This window comes from Electrophorus electricus, chromosome 15, assembly GCF_041902795.1.
Source record: "Electrophorus electricus isolate QZ-2024a chromosome 15, ASM4190279v1, whole genome shotgun sequence".
NCBI lineage: Eukaryota > Metazoa > Chordata > Actinopteri > Gymnotiformes > Gymnotidae > Electrophorus > Electrophorus electricus.
In genome coordinates, this window is record NC_137511.1 from 21,739,909 (window position 1) to 21,753,099 (window position 13,191).

General features: G+C 40.0%; 2 non-coding genes across 2 annotated transcripts; both read right to left on the reverse strand.

Annotated features, from left to right (window-relative positions):
* Positions 1-2,441: 2,441 nt before the first annotated feature.
* trnas-uga (transfer RNA serine (anticodon UGA)) lies at positions 2,442-2,523 on the reverse strand. The gene has a single exon. It is a non-coding gene; the product is annotated as a tRNA-Ser (tRNA).
* A 10,329-nt stretch (positions 2,524-12,852) lies between these two features.
* trnas-cga (transfer RNA serine (anticodon CGA)) lies at positions 12,853-12,934 on the reverse strand. The gene has a single exon. It is a non-coding gene; the product is annotated as a tRNA-Ser (tRNA).
* Positions 12,935-13,191: the final 257 nt, after the last annotated feature.

Below are 13,191 nucleotides of genomic sequence, written 5' to 3' on the forward strand. Positions count from 1 at the left end.
AGCCTTGACTAAGATGAGGACAGCATAGACTATACATTCATTTCCAGAACGTTCCCCTACAATTAATGAACTTCCCCATTGAAATAGCATATTCTCAAACAGACATTTTCTCTAACTTGTCTTTCACTCTGATTTTGATTCTGTGACAAGAACCTTAAGATGTGAATTAACTAATTTGCACATGTGTATGTGTATTCAAGAGCATGAGTGTGTGTATATAGTGTAAGGAATAGACATTTAAGAGGATTTTTCCATCCCATTACTCCAAATTTCTACAGTAGAAATGACTGCAAATCACATCATGGGTAGAAGAGTACGTGAACTTCCAGAATCTACTGAAGTGATCTGATAACAATTTGATTTGTGTATTTTATAAAGCTTCAAGTAGTGATAAATATTGAACCAAGTAGACATTTAAGAGTATTTTACCATCCTACTACCTTTTCAGAAGTGCACAATTTTCTTTCATGCACAGTGGATCTGCAAGAATTATGCTGAAAATAAGATCTAACCCAGTTTGCAATTTTCCTATACCCATGATGTTGGCCACATAAAGAACTGAGCTCTGACCCACATGAAAAAGTGAATGATGCCCAAATCTGGCCAATAATCTGAGCAAATTTGTATCATAACACAGTCAAACTTCCAAAAGGAGTGAGCCAAGTGCAAATGAACCTTTCTGTGCCTCACACAGCAATGTAGTCTACGTGACACACAGGTATATGCCGTATTTTGCATTTGTACAAGAATTTGAAAAGAAATACACCGACATTGTAAAAAGCACACCGACAATGTTAAAAGAGGAGAATGAAGACTGGGTCAACATCACCAGAATATGTTTAAAAAACTTTTTGTTGCAGGCAAACTGATCCAGAATATTTCAAAACCTGTGAAGGAGTAAATCTCAGTCAGTATCTTTAAATAAACATCTGCCAGTCGTCATTAAAGTAGATTAGATTAGAATTTTCTACATGGACGAAGCACAATGACTTGAAGGGTAGTGCTTGATAACTGTCCATCTTGACTTTGGATTGTACATTTTCTCTGTTGACTTGTCTCGGGACTTGAGTGTCAAGTCTTGAGGTGTACTTGTTACATTCACATTTATATTTACGGCATTTAGCAGACACTCTTATCCAGTGCAACTTACAAAAGTGCTTTGTCATTTACTCATAGAATGCACCCTAGCCATTACAGTAGGTTAGAGTCCAATATACCAATGATCTAGAATACTGTAGAAATAGAGGGATCACTGCTGTTGCCAAGAAGTACAAAATGCATAAGGTCTATCTTAAACAATGATAAGTGCAATAAACAATAAGTACTAAAGTTTGTTAGACAACATCAGTATAATAAATAATACCCTACAATAAGTGCTAATTTACTTAGTCAATATAGGAGCAGGGTCATTTGTCATTTAAATATTCCATGAATAGATGGATCTTTAATCTGTGTTTGAAGACTGCAAGCAACTCTGCTGTCAGGACAGCAAGTGGAAGTTCATTTCACCATCTGTGAGCCAGGACAGAAAAGAGTCTCAATGATCCTCTTCCATGAGACTTGGAGCATGGAATTTCAAGCCGAGCCATACTTGAGGTTCGAAGCACTCGAGGTACGAATCGGGCTTTGACCATTGACTCCCTGTATCAAGGGGCTGGCCAATTTTTGGCTTTGTAGGTGAGCATCAAGATTTTAAATCTGATGTGTGCAGCTACTGGAAGCAAACGAAGGGAGCGCAGCAGCAAGGTAACACGTGTGAACTTTGAAAGATTGAAGACGAGTCATGCTGCTGCTACTACTGCTGTTACTTGCAAGTACATCATCTTGTTAGTGACTTGTGGTGGGTGGGCACTGGAGTGAACAGTGTAATAGCTAAAGTGTTATAGTTATAGTTAAAGACAAAAGACGGATCTGTCCCTGGAATGCTGGTACAAGACATGAAAGAGAAGCATAGACAAACACCACTGCAATTTGCATTTTAGAAATAGTCTTCCAGAATTTTCACTGAGCTAAGATGAATGTCCAATAGTTGAAAAGTTTTTACATGCCCTTGACATCACGGAGGTAAGAAGGATGTGCTTTCTCAACTTCATGAAACAAGACACTGCTATGTGGCAGGTAGATCATTCAGGAAAGGGTCTGGGAGTGCAAGCTCTCCCCACTGGTGGCATGATGTCTCAGCAGAAATTACTTCAAATAAGCAACTGAATTCTCTATTCTGCAAGAGACTACATTGGAGTTCCACACCAACACCTTAATTCCTGGGCCATCACAACTTATGGACAAAGCAGCTATTTCTGCATCAATTCCTAGGACTCCTACAGTTTCCCTGGCACAAAGTTGCAAATGGCATGGCAAGTATATGCGAAAGGAGACCTAGAGGACACCGTATACTCATTCTTCCAGTAAAGGAATTAGAACAGAAACACGTCATCTCCTTACGCTGCAAGCAGGAGTCGAACCTGCGCGGGGATTCCCCATTGGATTTCAAGTCCAACGCCTTAACCTCTCGGCCATTGCAGCTGTTGCATACTTTGGGCACTTGTGGGTTATGTCCTTGGACTTCTTCAAGCTCAATTATTAGTCCCCATGTGTCATTGATTCAGGGTTGCAAATGGCCTGATATGCAAATTCAAAGAAAGGACTCTCCCGAATGGTCTGCTCACTATTTTAGCAAGCTAATGTCAATTCCAGATAAACAGGTGCTCAGAAGCTTGTCAGAGTATTAGACTGATGCACTACCTACTACACTAATGTGGCCTCCAAGGTCTTCCACGTGAAAACGTGGGACGGCTCAAGGTGGCTCACCAATTTTGCATGAACACTGCTTTTGTTTTTAAAAAATCACACCTAGCTGATATAGGTGTCATGTAAAGTTTTCACTGGCATGCTGTTAGTACAGGTGGGCAGAAATGCAAGTCAACAAAGATGAAACTTGCACATTGGAAATAAAGTAGTGCAGGATATCGCTTGACCTAAGTTGAATGTTGACAAGAGAGTGCAGCTCTGGACATTAATTTGCAATAGAATAATCAGACATATTGCAAACAGAGTCAAAGCCAAATTTGATAAAAATGCTGCATATGACATAACTCATAGTGTAGACCAAGCTCGTGTTTATCACACAGGGATAGCCAAAATGATTTGAATATTTTGCATTTTTACAAGAATTCGAAAAGAAATACAAATCATAAGCCAGCACACCGACATTGTTAAAAGAGAAGAATGACGACTGGGTCAACATCACCAGAATGTGTTTAAAAACCTTTCTGTTGTAGGCACACTGATCCAAAATACTTCAAAACCTGTGGGATGAGTACATCTCAGTCAGTTTCTTTTATCCCACATGCGCCTGTCCTTGTTAGTATAGTGGATAGTATCTCTGCTTTTCAGGTGGTAATCCTTGGCATGATTCCCTGACAGGGAGTATTCCTATTCTTAGCGCATTGCCGACAAACCGGTGACTTGGCACCCTTTTTGGAATGAAAACAGTGAATCCTACACCCACAGTTGCTCTTGATTTTTCTACATAGATGAATCAAGTCACTAGCACATTGTGGATCAATAGTTTGATAAAACACCTGGGAGAGATTTTGGTGCCCAGTGTCGATGTCAAGTTATAAAACAGTAAAAACATAAGGATAAAGCACTGGATATTAAAATTATAAAACCTGCTAATACTGAGTGTACAATAGAAAAAGTAGTTAGAGGGATCAAACTTTATGATATTAAAAAAAAAGGTTTATGAACCATGTAATTTTCAGACTCCCCAACTGAGATGGATTATGCAGATCTGTGCCCTTCAGAGCTATTAGACTGAAACGGGTCAAAAGCATTTATGACAGGCCTCACCCCACACGATCAACACAATGCTGAGCTGGGATTTGACCTCACCATTAAGATTTGTATTCTAGTGTTCATCCTCTTCACTGGATGTTAAAAATAACCGCTGGCTATATGCACAGTAAATGGGGGAAGTGTGACTTGTGTGTCACCTAGAGGATTTCTTAATTGTTAATATTTTCTAAAACTTTCCACCATTAATTATTGATCTTAAATAATGATATTCTTCCATTCCACTGAAATTTATATATATAAAAATATTTTATAGTTAATTTTGATCACCTGGCAAAAAAGTGTATATACTCAGCAAAAACCATCACAAAGGCAAAGTTCCTTCAAAAATGATTCAGTCATCAAAATAGCTTTTAAACAAAAATCAAACAGTAAAATAAAGACAAATGCAACTTTTTGTAATTAATTAATAATTTGGCTATGCCCCTCCAAGCTCATTTTTGAAGGCTTTGTACTTGTTCGCTTGGGTAACACTAGTTATCTGAAATTGTGCACATAGCACAATTACCATTCAGGATTCAAACTGAAGCAGACACTGGGGCAGGATATCCATTCCCATCCTGGCTTATTTTTCCATCATTTAGGTTCCATTTGAGCTCATGTAATTCAAAAGAAAATGTCAAAAAACAAAAATGCCTTTGATTTTTGGAGTGTATAATGTGTCTTTTGATGCTGGAGATTCATTTTCAATCATGCTCTACATTTCCTGATTCACTTGGCTAAATAAATAAATTCAACACTTTTGAGTATATACATGAAATGACTTAAGTAGCTACACACTGTTTTCCCCTAGATGTCCTAGACATGTCCACAGTGTCCAAAAACCTCTCTAAATGCTCACAAAGCCATCAGTCACTGTACATCGAGTTAGCATGTTTGTTTTTGCTAAAACATCACAGTAAGTTAGACAAATACATCTTTTTGTAATTAATTAATAACCCATCATCAGGTTTAGTTTAATGACTTTATTGAAGCTTCATATTATAATCCATGCCACATGATCATAATAATGATCTGAGCATAGTCTTCCTCCTCTTCATCACTCTGTCTCAGTGTCTCTTGCTCTGTGTCTGTTGAGAATAAACTGATGTAAGTATCATGCATGGAACCAGAGGAAAGTCCAACGTCCAGCGCAGACATGGTTTGACATCGTGACGTTCAAGATTTTTGCAATGCTCAACTATCAGAAAAACGTCCTGGCATTTCTAAAAACTGATCATCTCGGAGGCATATCATTCCGATGGATAGGACAATTTGGAACTGATTCCTGATTCCCATCACTTCATTGTTAAAGAAGCTGATTGTGTGTTGAGGAAAACAGATGTTCTTCATAAGTGGCTGTGAATGGACTTGCTTTCACTGTTAACATGTGTTCTTTGTAACATCAAGCCTTCTCAGATTCATTATTAATTTTATTAGTTTTGGGTTTAGGGTCTATTACAAAAGTGGTACTTTTTGTATATTTTTCCAGTCCAATGCGCCCTCATCTTCTTTTCAGAGAGAGCCACAATCGCTGCAGAAATCTTTTTCCCTTACATTTTGATTTATGTTTTCCTTTGGTTTGCTGCTTCTGCTCTTTCTGGAAGCCTTTCAGCCTCAACATCTCCATCATTCTGCACAGTCTACACTCCCTCTCCCGGCGCTTTTGTCTTTTCTTCCATTCCTTTTCCTGTTTAATATGGTGCTTAATTTTCCTTTGCAGCTGTTTTTCCTTTCAGATTTCTTAGTCCTTATCAGGACATTCCATAGATTTTTCCACCACTTCCTTTTATAGGTTCCTTCACATGTCTGCTGAACTTTTTCATCCTCTTCTTCCTCCATAATCACTGTCACTCTTTCATCCTCCTCCATAATGACTGTCAGCCGTGTTCTGCAATACGGGACGTATGTACTAGACACAAACTTTTTGTGCTGCCTCCGGGCAACAGCAATGGGGCGCTTGGGGGTTTCCGTGGCTGCAGGTCGCAGGGGGCAATTAAGAGCAGCCCTGCCTTGGAGGATGGATGGGGGAGTCCTGGTGGGATGCAGCGTTGTAACCACTCCAGGGAAATTAAACCTGATTCTTTCCCACTGTGGAAAAAGTGCATAATATTTAGCATTCTTATTACACACATGCGCAAAAACACTAACACACAGACCAGCAATCTGACACGACCAACACCACATTGCTCGTCGAGTTGTGAAGTTGTGCTGTAGGCATAAGACATCTCCTTATTTCTGTCTAAAATCACCCTCTGTCTATAGTATGACATTGACTGTATGTGACTGCAGTGGAACTGAAGGTTGCATTTTGGTGTTCCTACTTTCTCCAGCTGAGCTTTCAGGGACTTCAGTTCATCTTTGAGCTCCACATTCTCCAAGTTCTTTTTAATTGTTCCTTTTCTTGTCTGATGGACTCCTTCATACTCTTCTTCCATCAGAATTATTGCCTCCAATTCATCCACTCTCATCTTAACGTGGGAAATCCAGTCTCTCTGAAGGAATGAAAACAACAAGACACTGCCTTATGAGTGGACATATCTTAGCCACAGCAAACAATGAGCCCCTCCTATTATAATAACACTTTCTAACATGTATTCAGACATTGATTAAAATTACTTCATTCTGTTTACCATGGCATTAAGCATGGGATGGTTTGAGAATGCCAACTCCAGACAGAAAAACAGAAAACGTATAGTAGAGATTATGCATAAAATGACTACTGTATGAAAATAGCTTATGACACATTTACTCACAACTGCAAAATCAGCTGCCGCATCACTCTCAATCAGTGTGCGGGCTCTGCCTGTCTTGGCAGTCATATACTTCACCTCTGGCAGCAGTGATCTATCATGCAAGCTTTCCTTACTAGATGCAAACTTTGTATGCCGACTCCGCGCAACGTCAGAGCTGCGATCGGAGGTTTCCGTGCCCACAGGTAGCAGGAGGCAGGTAGGCTCATTAAGTACAGCCTTGCCAGGCTTTTGGAGGATGGATGAGGGAGTCCCGGTGCGCTGTAGTTGTGGAAACACTGTGGCGAAACTGGACTTGACTCTTTCCCACTATGAAAAAAGTGCATAATATTTAGCATTCTTTTTACATACATGCATAAACACACATACACCAAGATGCACAGAACAGCAATTTTACAGCATCAACAACACATTGTTCTTCGAAATGTATAGGAGCTACAATTACTCAGGAACTGCACAATAGTTTCCACTAGGTGTAAAAAAAACCTCTCCTTTTCAGACCGACAAAAAGTCGTCAGAAAATATACATCGAGTGTGCGACTTTTTTCTTAAAATGTCACAACAATGTTTGACAACTTACTAAAATAAATTATTAGCTTCAATAAAGCTTCATTAAAGGCTAAATAACATTATCTCCATTGCCATTAGGCTAAAAAGCTATCCTGGGGAAAATACTGCAATAAGCTTAAAAAATATTATGCTTAATGCACAAACGTTCATTTATACTTACGATTTTAACAGCACTTACGAATTTTTCTAGCAGTGAAAGGATACCACCAATGATTTGCAATGCAAACATAGTAGTCCATGCCAGAAGACACTGAACCATCACTATCAGCATGCAACTCATAACTGCATCAAAACTCCACATAAACTTCAGTTCAAATAAAACCTGTGGAACAAGGGAAACCACAAAGGTCATTTTCAGATAATGGGGCACAGCATTGGAAATCCCTGTGTTGTGCACTGTTCATTTGCTGCTCATTATTATTCCCAGCCTCTGTTCGTAGTCCAAGCCTCATGTTTTCTATTGCCAGTATTAGTTAAGTGTTCTTGTTATTGCTTGTGTTATTGTTTTAGCCTCCTTCCACTTTGTCTTCATCTGTGTTGTTTACTTTTGTTCAGCATGTACTCTCAGCCTCTTTGTATCATGTATTCTATGGCATTGGGCTGGTGTAGTGATTATGATTCTGCATCAGCCCTTAATAAATCTTGCGCTTCTCCACGTGTGCGTTCACCTTCCAACCGTTCATCGTTACACAGATAAAAAGGAATTTAAGGCTTTATTGAACAAAGTAAAGACTGGATTAAACAATACAAACCACTACAGGTGCAAAGGCGGGAACCATAATATCAGGCATAGGTTGAAAGAAGAAAACAAGCCATAAAGTGTAAACAAGGTTCAGACACGCTCGCTGTGCAGAAAGAGACTTCACAACTGGAACACAGACCAGGAGGTTTTATACACGCGCGTTAATGAAGGTACCAAGTAGCAGGTGTAGTTAGATCTGCAGGCACTGGCATGTCCATCCGGAGTGGAGGGGGTGACATGGTGCATGACAGACTTAAGAAATGTGGCCGTAAAACCTTCCGTGAACCTTTCAGTCCCACTTGATTTCTTTTCAGTAAACCCTCGTGCACAAGGACGTGACTTTGAGAGCCAGCTGAATTGAATGGCTGCCCGGTCCTCATGCTCGTCCCCAGGGCTGGTGCACCAACTGGGATTAACTGCCAAACTGGCGGAAACTGAGACCATTTTTCATAGAGAGGTTTAAGCCTGTTGCACCAAGACCAGTAGCGATGCATGCGCTCGTTTAAAACTTGGAACGTATGACCATTGCTAAGCAACCTGCACTATTACTAATTGCATCTCTCATATAAACAAATTATATTGTTCATATAAACCATGCTGAGTTCTAAACAAAGCTGCTTAACAACAGTTACGTGACTAATGTGCTCCCGAGTCTCTGAATCAGGCCTCACGTTGCTTTATTCTAGCTGAACATCTAAAGCTGATATGATGTCGCCATCACGCGCACCTGCTGTTGGAGAGTTTAACACTGTTCCCACTGAAAAGGGAGCTGTGAAACCTCACCTTACACCTGCTCCCACATAGGCCAACATTTATGCCGCTCTTAGGAGAAACTCAGGTTGTGATCGGTGCTAAAATCTCACATCAGCAGTGTGCGAATCGGAAAGTTCGCGTACGATCACAAGAGTCGCGTGGTTTGTTTTTAGCACATGGAGGTGTCGGTTTTTGGCTTGTAATCTCGAGCTCACCGGGTGAACGGCTTATCCATAATTAAGTCAACAACAACACAGCCTACTCGAAACGACTTCAAATAAGCTTGACTCTTTGCCGTTTATTTATGCATGTGGTACATCTACCTGGATCGCTAATGACAGTCTGGCTAATTTCCGCTAGCTGGAGAGAGAGTTAGAATTAGACAATGACCAAGTTTATCCAGCCATGGTCTTTTCCCTCTTCTACAATCTGATTTTTAGCGCTTGGACTCTTTCACAAAATGTCTTTTAGTCCGAGGCCAAGACATTTCCAAGCAGTCTGTCTTCATTTATGTGTACTCACCTTTGGGAAAGTTCCTGCCTCAGATCAGACACGCTCCAAAGTGCATGAACGCTTCACAACTTCTTTAATGACCATCTTGCAAAATGACCCCTATTTATAGATTTATATTCATAGATTTATATTTAGTTTTATTACACACATAGTGACGTCATAGGGCTAGACTGTGATGTCATAATACCACGTGACAGTGAAGGCACTTATATGTAGAACTGAACGAAATACTCAGAGGCACAGTTAGTTAATTTCACATACATGTTTTATGAAAAATATTTCACAAATTTTAGAATACAAATGAATTTCAGGGCTTTATAGTTATTATAGTGAATTAGCCTCACCAGGCTAAGATAATAGCCTGTGTTTGAGTCGTAAGCACTGAACATCAGGACACTGAGTTGGGCTTCATTCTCTCTCACTGAGACTTCATGTATAGGCAGCGCTGTACTGCCCCGTTCTCTTCCTTTTCCCCCAACTTCTTTATAAGGGTTCTTTTACTTGTCTGTTGGACTCCTTCATCCTCTTATTCTTCCATAATTACTGCCTGCAATCTATATATAATAGGCTGTAATAAGCAATAACAGATTTTTCTCCAACTTCTTCATAATGGATCTTTCACTTGTCGACACCCTGTGACACACACTGGCTTTCATCACTGTTACTGTATGATGATATAAACAATGTACATATGGTCAATGTCACACTTTAGGCATGGGCACACACACACAGACAGACACATGGCCACACGCACACACACGCGCACACACACACACACACACACACACACACACACACACACACACACACACACACACACACACACACACACACACACACAGCCACACACATGCACAAGCCCTTTACTTTAATATCCTGTATGCAGGCATTTTACCTTCTATTCCACCAAGCACAGAAGTAACATCGTATTCACAACATGACAAATATAAGTGCTTTGGAAATTCAGCAAAATATTTATCCCTCACTTTCTTTCTTTGAAAGGTAGACTGGAAGATATGCAGATGTACAAGTAGCTGGGGGGGATTACTGTCACACTGGTACAAACATCAAAGTTTGTTTTGGGTTGCCAGATCTTCCAAAAGTCTTATCTATTCTAGTTCCTATTATAAAGTTTGTGTTCCCAAAATGATTCCTCATACCTGCCCTTGTGCAGACCTTGGTAGCCCTGCTTGTCAGTGGGTTCAGTAAGACTTTTATAAATGGTTCCTTGCTACTAGAAGCAATCTCAACCAGACTAACAGGCATGGAATTCATGCAGTGTTGCAGTTTGCTTCCATGACAGCAGGAATAATGCTCCTATTTACGACAAGCAAGTTGCCAAGAATGCCTTAAGATCTTTTTCCAATTTTGACCACATTTGTCCAAGTTTGGAGTTGGAATGGATGGAGCTTGAGGGCTGTTTCCAGCTGTGTCAGACTCCACTGCCCTTACTCGTCATCCATCATCCAATAGACTCCCACATCTAATCCTGCTTTTTCTCTTTCGGGTATCTTTCTGAGTCTCTTAAGTTCGCTCTCTCATTCACTCAACAAAATATCACCCATCAACTCTTGGTTTCTGTTTCCATTCTTCTTCATCTTTCATTCTCCCTCTCTGTCCCTCTCCCTTCATTTGTCTCCCCATTTTCTCTCTTCCCTTTCTTTTTCTTTCTCTTTCTCTTTCTCTCTCTCTCTCTCTCTCCCTCTCCCTCTCCCTCTCCCTCTCTCTGTGTCTCTCTTGCTCAGGGTGTTCTGGGATTGAGAGGTTGTTCTGGACACTTGAGGACTTTTTATGAGAACACACACACACACATTCAGTTCAATTCAATTGTGCCAAAGCTTTAGTGAAGAAATTACTGCTATCAATGATAGTAAGTACAACAATAATATAACTACAACAACTCCTATTACCAATAAACAATAATAATAATTATAATAATATAGGGGGTAAATATAGGCAATGGTGTGGTAATTTGGCTGAAATCCAATTTGTCTTTTACTCAGGATATTGTGTTTAGTAAGGAATTTCAGAAATCTAGAATTTAAAATGCTACACTACACATTATCTTCCCTAGGTTACTGTTCACACAGATGCCTCTGTAATTCTTAGTGTCGAATTTATCTCCGGATTTAAAGATTGGTGCTATTAATCCTTGGTTTCAGATTTCAGGGAAAAAAGCTCCATTCAGGTTAAACAGTTTTAGAATAGCCAAATGAAATTTAGAGCTTGAAAAGTTTATCATTTTATTTAGTACACTGTCAGGCCCACATGCCTTCTTTGATTTTAGTTTGTTAATTTTCTCCTGAAGTTTCTGCTCAGTAATTGAGAAGTCTAATGGTTTTTGATTAGCCAATTGTAGCACCTCCAGTTTTTGCTTTATAGGATTTTGTTGAAGATTTGCATTTGATTCTACTGTCTGGAAGAGAGTTTGGAAATGGTTTGTCCAAATGTCCCCATTTTGTATTTCCAGTTCTTCCTGATCTCTTTTTAAAGTTTATTCCACTTGTCCAAAATTGACCAATTGCCAAGAAGTACAAAATGCATAAGGTCTATCTTAAACAATGATAAGTTCAATAAACAATAAGTACTAAAGTTTGTTAGACAACATCAGTATAATAAATAATACCCTACAATAAGTGCTAATTTACTTAGTCAATATAGGAGCAGGGTCATTTGTCATATAAATATTCCATGAATAGATGGGTCTTTAGTCTGTGGTTGAAGACTTCAAGGAACTCTGCTGTCAGGACAGCAAGTGGAAGTTCATTTCACCATCTGTGAGCCAGGACAGAAAAGAGTCTCAATGCTCGTCTTCCATGAGACTTGGAGCATGGAATTTCAAGCCGAGCCATACTTGAGGTTTGAAGCACTTGAGGTACGAATCGGGCTTTGACCATTGACTCCCTGTATCAAGGGGCTGGCCCATTTTTGGCTTTGTAGGTGAGCATCAAGATTTTAAATCTGATGTGTGCAGCTACTGGAAGCAAACGAAGGGAGCGCAGCAGCAGGGTAACGTGTGAACTTTGGAAGAATGAAGACGAGTCATGCTGCTGCTACTACTGCTGTTACTTGCAAGTACATCATCTTGTTAGTGACTTTTGGTGGGTGGGCACTGGAGTAAACAGTGTAATAAATAAAGTGTTATAGTTAAAGAGAAAAGATGGTGCTGTCCCTGGAATGCTGGTACAAGAAAAGCATAGGCAAACACCACTGCAATTTGCATGTGAGAAATAGTCTTCCAGAATTTTCACTGAGCTAAGATGACTGTCCAATAGTTGAAGAGTTTTTACATGCCCTTGACATCACGGAGGTAAGAAGGATGTGCTTTCTCCACTACATGAAACAAGACACTGCTATGTGGCAGGTAGATCGTTCAGGAAAGGGTCTGGGAGTGCAAGCTCTCCACACTGGTGGCATGATGTCTCTGCAGAAATCACTTCAAATAAGCAACTAAATTCTCTATTCTGCAAGAGAGCACATTGGAGCTTGACACCAACACATTAATCCCTGGGTCATCACAACTTATCGACAAAGCAGCTATTTCTGCTTCAATTCCTAGGACTCCTACAGTTTCACTGGCACAAAGTTGCAAATGGAATGGCAAGCATGTGCAAAAGGAGAACTACATGACACTGTGAATTTATTCTTCCAGCAAAGCCATCAGGAGAAAAACATCTGATTCCATCACGCTGCAAGCAGGAGTCGAACCTGCGCAGGAAACCCCCATTGGATTTCGAGTCCAACACCTTAACCTCTCAGCCATCGCAGCTGTTACATGCTTTGGGCACTTTGGGGTTAAGCCTTAGGACTTCTTCAAGCTCAATTATGAGTACCCATATATCATTGATTCAGGACTGCAAATGGCCTGAGATGCAAATTCAAAGACAGTAATCTCCCGAATGGTCTACTCACTATTTTAGCAAACTAATGTCAATTCCAGGTGAACAGGTGCCCAAAAGCTTGTCAGAGTATTAGACTGATCCACTACTTAAAACACTACCGTGGCCTCCAAGGTTTCCCACGTGA